Genomic DNA, 10,000 nt, shown 5'->3' with positions numbered 1-10,000 from the left:
GAAACACTGCGAAGAGATTAGAGTAGTTGCTAAGGGATAGTTGTTGGGTAGGAGAGGGACGAGTTGGGAAGGGAGTGGTGGGGTTGGGAAGGGAATAGAGAGTTTGAGGAGGGAGGAGGAGGGAGGAGGAGGGGTGAGAGAGAGGTTTGGGTAGGGAGAAGAAACGTTTGGGGAGTTGGGAATAGTGAGTATGATTCATCGTCTGATGGGTTTGATGATTTCTTCTCATGACTCGCGGCAAATCATGAGAAACGATCGTAAAACTGAAGTGGAATAATTATAACGAGAAGGGAGGGAGGAGCGTCGGGCGAGGGAGGAGAGGGGTGTTGCTGGCTGGCTGGCTGGCTGGTCAGGAGGACCTGCACCACGGACTGCCCGGTTGTATCCCGCCCCCCAGCTGAGCTTCCATGAAGATATTGGTCGATGGCTTTCTGGGAAGGGACGTAACTGTCTTGTCCAGTTACTGTCACGGAGAGGAGACAGTCTTATACAGTTACTGTCACGGAGAGGAGACAGTCTTCTCCAGTTACTGTCACGGAGAGGAGACAGTCTTATACAGTTACTGTCGTGTAGACTGTCTCTTACAGTCAGTCACCGTGACTATAGGATGCATACCGCTCAGCAGAATGAAAAGAGTGATAAGATACAAGGTTCTGGCTGCGTGGTGAGAGAGAGAGAGAGAGAGAGAGAGAGAGAGAGAGAGAGAGAGAGAGAGAGAGAGAGAGAGAGAGAGCACCGAATAATTAACAACAATCACAATATCCGGGGAACGGCGACCTCTTCCCCTACGTCGGGAGCGTTGTCTGCCCCAGCCTCTGTAGGGAGGGAGGGAGGGAGGGGACGATACACGGTGGGAGGGGAGAAAAAGGAGCTATACTGCAGACAGTTGTAGGAGAGAGAGAGAGAGAGAGAGAGAGAGAGAGAGAGAGAGAGAGAGAGAGAGAGAGAGAGAGAGAGAGAGAGAGAGAGAGAGAGAGGACATGGAAGGTATAGATGGAATGGGAGGGAGGTAGGAAAGTACATGAAGAGTCGTGGGGGGGGGGGGGTAGCTTGCAGCGAGAGGGAGGGGAGAAACGAGACAGGGTGGACAAAACGAGAGGGAGGGATGGAGGGATGGATGGAGTAGGTGTGAGGGAGAGGAGGGGGTGGAGAGAATGGGAGGGAGGGAGGGAGGAAGGGTTAGGACAGCTGCCCCGGAAGCCAGCACTCGGCAGCGCCGGGAGCCACACAACTACACACAGACTCAAGTTACCCTGGACGCTCGCTCCTGCAGACCCCAGGCTCGGACCACGTCCAGACCACGGCGGTCTGGTGGCATGATACACACGAGAGAGAGAGAGAGAGAGAGAGAGAGAGAGAGAGAGAGAGAGAGAGAGAGAGAGAGAGAATAACACACCGATGATTAAGGCCGATATTACGCAACACGGAGATCGGGCAAGAACGACAACACGAAACACTCCATCTTTGTATTTAAAAAAAAAGAAAAAAAAAAGATCACACGCGTAAAACTCTAATAATTCCTTCTTGCTCGTGAACACATGAGCCTGCCCGCCCTACCTCCTTCCCCTTACATAGAGGGCTGTCAGGCAGGGCGCTCTTGCCCTACCTCTACATAAGAAAGGTAGCAGGCAAGGTCATGTGGAAGCAGTTCATGTCTGAGAATAAAAGATGGCGCTTGATGAGGCCCACACTGTGCCCTTCTCACCTCCCCCCCTCCTACACACACACACACACACACACACACACACACACACACACACATATACACACACACACTTCTAGCCAAGAATAATCGCATTACACTCACAAAAAAGTCTGCTTTAGATATCTACCATCCTCTCAGTCTATCTATTTCTACAACCACCAGTCTATCCATCACCTACCCCAGGAATGCCCATACCTTCACTTAAAAGATTACTACAACAAAAATGTATTAAAAAGGAAGTCTTGTAACAAAGCACTCCGTTTTCTAAAACATCGCAAATAATTTTTGCCCTGAAAGACGATACAAGAATAGGTTCCCTCAGTCTAGTACATTATTGCCACAAGTTGAGGCGGGACTGAGCCAACAAGTGGAGAGTAAAGTGTTTGAAAACAAGTTTGGTCATATTTATATCATTGTTTACACAGCCCTTCATATTGTTTACGCTAATCCTCTCTTACCTTCAGCGGACGACGCAAACACAAACAAACCAACGTGGCCATCTGACTGCATCACATCTTTTATGATGAACTCGTAAAAAAAAAATATATATAAATATATATATATATTTAAGTTAATCCCAACTTTCTCCGTGTTGTATAGTCTCCTCGCTCTGACATACAATCCCGAGATATAAACGTGATACATTTAAATTTCGATAATACAACAGTCAAAATACAGCAGTGTTACAGCTTGTTACGTCGTTAGGTAAAGAAACAAAAGCAGAATGTTGTGGTGTGTGTCAAGATCTTAAGGTGAAGTTAGAAATAACTCTACGAGGACTGGCTCTACGAGAACTGGCTCTACGAGGACTGGCTCTACGAGGACTGGCTTTTGTAGCTCTAAGAGTAGACAGTCCGGCTGTCGTATCGCTAGTGAGAAATTAATGTCCCTCCCTCCTTCAGCGTTGCCGGCAGGCACACGCCAGGGCGCGTTCACAGGCTTCTCTCATCCCTGCCCTACCCTAATCAGCACTTCCTTCCCCGCCCTACCCTACCCAGCACTTCCTCCACCGTCATGCCCTAGCTAACACTTCCTCCCCCGCCCTACTATAGGCTGCTAGCACTTCCTTCCCCACCCTAACTTAACCTGCACTTCTCTCCCGCCCTACCCTAGCCAACACTTCCCCCCCTCGCACTATCCGAACCAGCACTTCGTCTCCTGCCCTATCCTCGTCAGCACTTCCTCCTCTACCCAACCCTAGGTAACACTTCCTCATTAGCCCAACCCTAGCTAGCATATTCTCCCCCGTCATACCCTAGCCAACACATCCTCTCCTACCTCTCTAACTCACAATCCTCTTACTCTACCCTCGCCACCCCCGCTCTACCCTAACTAACCCCTCTTCCTCCACCCTAACTTAGTTAAAACTTCCTCCCCCGCCCTACCCTAGCTAGAACCCACCCCCCCCCACACACACACCTTAGTTGACTTTCCCTCTCCCACTCCGCCCTAGCCAGACCCTCCTCCCAACCTCCCCAACCAAGCTAACACTTCCTCCCCCCTACCCTACCCTAGATAACACCATCTTCCTTCACCCACCCTCCATTCCTCAACACGTTACTCCACTAACCACTCTTTAAATCACCCCTTCCTCCCCAATTCCTCAAATACTCCTCCCTCCCCACTAGCTTCCCTTAACCAACCTCACCCCTGCCACCTAACCTACCTTCTCCCCGCCACCCTCCTTCCCTCCCTCGGTCAGTCTACCACCCCAACCCCCGGCAAAAAATCCAAAATGTCAATATGGGAAAAGGATGACAAATTTCTTTAACCCGACAAGCGTAGAAAATAACGACTCCTATTGCTTAAAGCGCTGTTATAATGGTCATTTCTCCACGTCACACACCAGGCAAAAATTCCTGAGATATCTCTCATGAAGTTTTACTGGAAACTAAAACAAGTTAGAAGATTACATAACGACTCGCCGAACATACGTATAAGACCAAAATATTAATGAATGATATTTCGCAGAAAATGGGAATCAAGAATTATTACAATAGTTAACATGAAGTTCAACAGTTCAGACCGGCCTAAAACTGTGGTCAGGGTTCAATATTTTTGCCATTCCTACTTCCTGTACCAAGCTCTTTGGCTTGACATCTGCTGTGAAAATATATCAGTAAAATATCTAACAACTTCTGTAGGTATCTGATACAAATAACAATAATAATAATAGCAATAGCGGTAATATCATTCTCTCCTATGGAAATAATTCTACTACACGATAATAAAAAATGCTACTACTACTACTAATAATAATAACAATAATAATGAATTACATTTTTTGTGTCTGTAGTTATTAATATTATCCCATATCTATATTTTACAAATACGCTCCCCGTGCTATAATGTGGTTAGCAAACATGTGAAATGAGTATTTCATTTAGGTGATCTTAAAATTTATATTTAATTGTTAAATAAGGACATTTAGCTCGCCTTCCAGAGAACCTGTTGCAACGTATATTCATCCAAAATCTAAATATATACCTGGGATATCCGTAGAAAATGATGAGATACTTTTTATTATCTATATTATAGAGAGGGTTAGGATATAGATCTGTTCCCCTTCGTGATGATAGACATTGAGCGTGTCTGCATCACCTGCCTTCACACTTAATACCAGCGATATTAACACCGAATCCTTCAACCTGATGTCTGTTATTAATTAATTACATGGAACGCGATCTAATCTCATATCTGTATCTGGCTTTCCCTCCCACCGCGACAAGTGATCTGGATGAATGCTATATCCCATGTCCACATGAGAAGAAAACAATTCTCTGCTCCTTCAGGAAGAAACAGAAAAAAAAAAAAAAAAAACAAGAGAGGAGACAGATATCTAACCTTAGGTTCCAGCAAAATCGTAAGATGGCCGCGGGACACAACACACACACACACACTTCACCACTCTGTATGACCAACTGGCTTCGAATGAAGATCCTGGTCTCCTGCAGCTTAGTTCCTTAACTACCAACCCACGCGGTTTCGGTAACAAGCGGACGATGGAGGAGGGGGTTGGTAGGCTGCGGTGTGTGTGTGTGTGTGTGTGTGTGTGTGTGTGTCCACACGAGTGACAACAACCTGGCGTAATGACTTGTTTACGAACATATTTCCATCCTTCAGTACATATCATCTCCCTCGTATAAGAATTCGCGCTGGCATTCTAGATCATAATCGGTGGCGATCCTCTGCGCTTTTATGACCTTGTTCGGAAAGGACAACCACCTAGAAACGAGGAGGGGAAGTGGTTGTTTGGTCTCCCGGTAACTACCCACTACTTTAAAACGCCTGGTTTTATCAGATGCCGCAAACGAACGTGTGCGGTGGGGGTCTGTCCTCTCTGCTCGGCATCCAGGGTCGTATACACTATGGAGTTAATCATAACCACCTCTTGACGCAGGATTATAATCCTATACATATAATCACATATAATCATATAGTTATAGACGCTATACCTGACCATAGATATTATATATAGGTTTACAGGATCCGTCATGAGTGTGAAAAGTTCGCCTCGGATCGTTTCCCAGTGGACGTGGTTCCGTGCGCCTGACTCTGCACGTTATAACTGGCGTGTTCTCGTGTTGTATCAGATCTGCCTCACTCTGGCGCTGTTACAGGCCACTGTGATCAAACTAGTTCATGGTATGTTCATCTAGACGGGTGAGCCGTACATGTGAACATCGCTCAGGCTGTTCATGATGTACACCCTCGTCACGCACACGCAAATGAACGCTCACCGCACGCAGTGGTGGTTGCATGGTCGGTAACACGACCGGCATTCAACATTCTTACTTTTCTTTTTCTTTTTCACAAGCACTAGGAGGTCGGATGGGGTTGCAACGGGAAGGAGGGAGGGAGGGGAAGAACGTCATACATTCATTACCATCTTGGAGAAATTACACACACACAAACACATATATATCTATCTCTCTCTGTCGATCATGCGAAATCCGTTTCTGTGGTTCTCATTGAAGTCCATATTTCATGTTTTATTAATTGAATTTTGCTTACAGGTATTCGAAGATCATGACCGTATTTTCCTCATGAATATTTGTATCATCGACCCATTTACAATATAAACATAAACTTCGGAGCAAATGTCTATACTGGAGCCTCCTTCTTCCCTCTCTCTCTCTCTCTCTCTCTCTCTCTCTCTCTCTCTCTCTCTCTCTCTCTCTCTCTCTCTCTCTCTCTCTCCTCGCTCAAGTGTTTGCTCGGAATAGTGTCAGTCTGAAGGCAGTGCCAGCGGTGGGTACTTAATCAATTCCCAAAATTATTAGGCTATAGCCTTACCCCCAACCCAACCACCGCAAAATAAAAAAGAAATGATAATAATTAATGAATAGAATGACGGGTAAAACACGCTGGTAATGCTATGAGAGGAAGTTATATCAATACGACACCACATTACGCCTTTACCTCGTGCTGTAATAACCCTTTACTTTCCACACTAACTGCCTGGAATTCCCAGTTTTATGATAATTTCACCTTACCGGAATATTGCTGTAATTTCAACCGCTGACAAATTACATCCCTCGACCAAAGGCGCTGTGGTGGAACCCCTACCCTAGGTAGTTATGAAGGAGTCAACCAGACGTAAAATAGAATTACTTTAAAAAAAAAAGATATATATACAATATAAACTATTGTGAATGCTAATATGTGTGTGTGTGTGTGTGTGTGTGTGTGTGTGTGTGTGTGTGTGTGTGTGTGTGTCTGTAGCACGACAAGCACGAGGATAAGTCACATTCTGATTTAACTTATAAACTCATCATCGCTGGAGACTGACTCATGCAAGTTGGAACACCCGTATAGCAGCAAACTTGTCACCAGGCTGAGGGACAGGCCTCACACACGCACAACTAATCCATTTCAGGAACTGCTCGTTGGCTGCAACTTTCCATGAGCGTTAATATCGCCAGTCGGGTGGCGTTTTTATCACGGGCATACACAAATTCTCGTTATTTTGCCATAAGCACAAGAGAATGTCGTGACAAGCTGTAGTTATGTTGGATCTTAGAAAAAATATATGAAAAAAAAAAGGATTTTTCCCCCAAAAGTTCGCATTCCTACCCAACCCAGTTAGCTATTGTAAGTTTTTTGGCTGTAAATCGACTTGGCTTCGCCCACAGTGTGGTAATTGCTGGGTAAGAGACGCCCGGGTCCCGTCAAACCTTGATCAAGTTGAGATATTGTTGCATGATCGGTGTTTGACTCAAGTGTACTACATTACTATGTTCCTTCCTTCCTTCCCCCACCCCGCCCGCCTGCAAACCCAGCAGGCCAAGCTTTCTATGTATGCATTGTCTCTGGTCTGGAGACTTATAACTATGTGTATCTTGCGTGGGTAACAATCATCGTCATCACTCACTGAAACTGTTCGTCAAAGATTGGAACGTAATAATAATCCCTTGTAATATATCTCGGGTAATTCTGAGCCCTTGTTAGGGGTCAGTGTAATATTTTGTTAATCTGCTGATGAAACACGAGAGTAGGAACACACTATGGGAGAGACTGGATGCAAATATTTGTCTTTCACGGTTATGATCATTATAATTAAACCATTCTCCGTGACTTGAGTCGGCGGGCGACTGGTTATTTCTTGGTGTTGTCCGCTTTCAGGCAAATTAATATTTTCTTTCACGTTCTGTTGTCTAGGGGGCGGAGACCTGTATATTTACATTCTATTAATCAAGAGACTTCACGCAAACTCCCAATCCGTCTTTCATTGTCCGAGACGTTTCATCAACTCGATTCTTTTTTTTTTTTCCTTCTCTTCTAACGAGTCGACGGAAGCCTTAGAAAAGTTTTCTGTTTCAAAAACAGTTTGCTGAGGGCGTGACGAGAGAGTCCCGTGATACATGAAACCACTGTCAACTTCTTTTGTTTCTGGGAATCACCAGCGTCTCTTGATTCATCATGTTCGGGGCTTGGTGGGTCCTGGACTTAGAAAAATGTTGGTCTGGCACGACGAGGTGCTGCTGATAGTGGTGGTGGTGGTGTGGTGATGGTGGTGGTGGTGGTGTGGTGATGATGGTGGTGGTTGTGATACTTGTGGTAGTGATGGTGGTGGTGTGGTGATGGTGGTGGTGGTGGTGGTGTGGTGGTGGTGGTGGTGTGGTGATGGTGGTGGTGGTGGTGGTGTGGTGGTGGTGGTGATGTGGTGATGGTGGTTGTGATACTTGTGGTATTGGTGGTGGTGGCGGTGGTAGTGATTGTGGTGGCGGTGATAGTGGTGGTGATCACGACATTTGTGGATGTGGCGGTGATGGTGACGAGTGGGAATGGTGATGACAGAGGCACCGGTCGTGATGGTGATAATGTTGTTGGTGGTGATAGTGATGAGAATTGTAGTGGTAATAACGGTGATGACACGATCACTCTGCACAACTTAACATGTTGTTACCACTCGGGTAACTCTCCACTGCTCCAGTATAATCAAATTTCACAGTGTAAGGTCTGGCTGGCTGTGTTCGTGGCTCTCTCATTATTCAGTCACATTTCGACATCCTTTACTAGACTGAATCAAAAACGATAAGAAAAAAAAACCCAGTGAGGACCAATTGCCTGAGGCTCGTATTTTCTCTCCCCATAAGCTGATGGAATGACATGGTTCGGGACGTGGGCCATTAGGGTCGTGATCTTACCTTTGCACGACCAAATCCTGTCGTATTTCCGGTGGGATCCTCCTCTCCGAGAGGTGGCGGCCGACTCCCACAGGATACTGCCACTTATGCCTCACACACATGAATCACACCCGGAACGTTCAGAATGTTAACAACGAGGAAATAACTACCGAAGAGAGAGAGTGTCACAGAATCCTCACAGTGTCGCAAACTTTCTTGCTTTTTTTCTCTCTCTCGTTGAACTAAAAATGCCTTCAACTCATTCACTTGGGTTTTCGCTCTTGTAGAATATATAAATAACCAGGATATACTCGGAGTGGAGTTATGTGTGTGTGTGTGTGTGTGTGTGTGTGTGTGTGTGAGTGTGTGTGTGTGTGTGAACTGTGATGGTAATTATTTTTCCCCACATATGGGTGGGTCTAGGTTAGGTACAGCCTCGCTGGAGCTTGGGTTAGCGCTCCACGGCGGCGGGTCTCCACCTAACTCATTCATTAAAAATTGGTGGAGATCTGACAGCATCACATGCCTAGCAGCTCCGTCACGCAGACATCTTATTACATGTCATATAATTTTTTTTTTAGGGTAACGAAAACCCTTCGTTTAGGAATGAATATTCTATCAACTGATTTGTTATTATTCAGACTGTCGAATGGGGTCAGGGGAAAAGATTTTCCTTGGGAACGAATTGGTTTCTGTATATACTTACATTACGCGAGAGGTAGTAATGACTAGACAAATGCCTTCATTTATTGATACTGTATCCGTTAGTGGCGTAACAACGGGCGGGTGGGCGATATTTATAAATATATATGTCACGCTTCACTCTTAAATTTTTCCCGGAACTGTGACGAACTGAGAACAACTGTTATTTTTGTAATTATCATTTTTTCCTTCCCTTCCTCGCAGCGTAAGCAGAGAGTACACCACCCCACCGTCCCCCTAGCAAGAGTGTATGGTAATGTGGCAAGGGCAGCTCACCTAGGACTGTGCTGACGTCGGAGGGCAGGGCTGGTGTGAACGCCTCCAGATCTTGTCGTGACTACAGGTCGGGGAACATGCTCGGGAGTTGACGATGCTTGTGTTACTTCTCGCCCCCTCACATCTCTCTCTCTCTCTCTCGCTCTTCCTGGTCACTCACATTAGGCACTTGCCAAAAAAAAAAAAAAATAAAATACTATGGTAAATAACGATCGCTTCTCTGGAGTTCACCTGATTTAATTCCACTTTGCCCGAAGGTGTAATTTGGGAGTAATGAATCGCACTGAAGAAACCACTTTGGGAGAGCTGCTGCAGGCGAGGCGAGAGGAGGCGGGATGCTGCAGCTTGCTCTTGTGTGACCTCCTGTTTCGGGGAATTTTCGGTCACTGAAGTATCACTGGACCCGGGAACTTCCAGGGGTTACCACGGAAATTTTTTTTGTATAAAAACCTGTCACCTTTGTATGTTTTCTTAGATTAAAATAAATTGTCGGGCATGGTTCTACGAGGTTTCCCCCTCTCCCGGCCGTGACTTCTCGCGTTTTGATAAATGGCCAGACAAGCCTCCGTGTTTGGCCTTTTTTGTCCAAATTCTCACCCCAATTCACCCCAAATTCACCTGGTATTGTGGGAGCTTCCCTTTACCCGGGAATTGTACAGCGCGGCCGCTCCGCCACACTGCTCTCCTT

The 10,000-nt window shown here is 45.9% G+C and overlaps 1 protein-coding gene across 1 annotated transcript in view; it reads right to left on the bottom strand.

Annotated features, from left to right (window-relative positions):
• LOC139761821 (zinc finger protein castor homolog 1-like) overlaps nt 1–9,485 on the bottom strand; it is a 407,573-nt gene extending 398,088 nt beyond the window's left edge. The window contains 1 exon segment of the mRNA XM_071686315.1: nt 9,313–9,485. The gene's annotated coding sequence lies outside the window, so the exon portion shown is untranslated.
• Between the last annotated feature and the right edge of the window lie 515 nt (nt 9,486–10,000).

This window comes from Panulirus ornatus, chromosome 42 (genome assembly GCF_036320965.1).
Source record: "Panulirus ornatus isolate Po-2019 chromosome 42, ASM3632096v1, whole genome shotgun sequence".
In the NCBI taxonomy this organism is placed as follows: Eukaryota; Metazoa; Arthropoda; class Malacostraca; order Decapoda; family Palinuridae; genus Panulirus; species Panulirus ornatus.
This window is presented reverse-complemented; position numbering and strand designations above follow the sequence as displayed.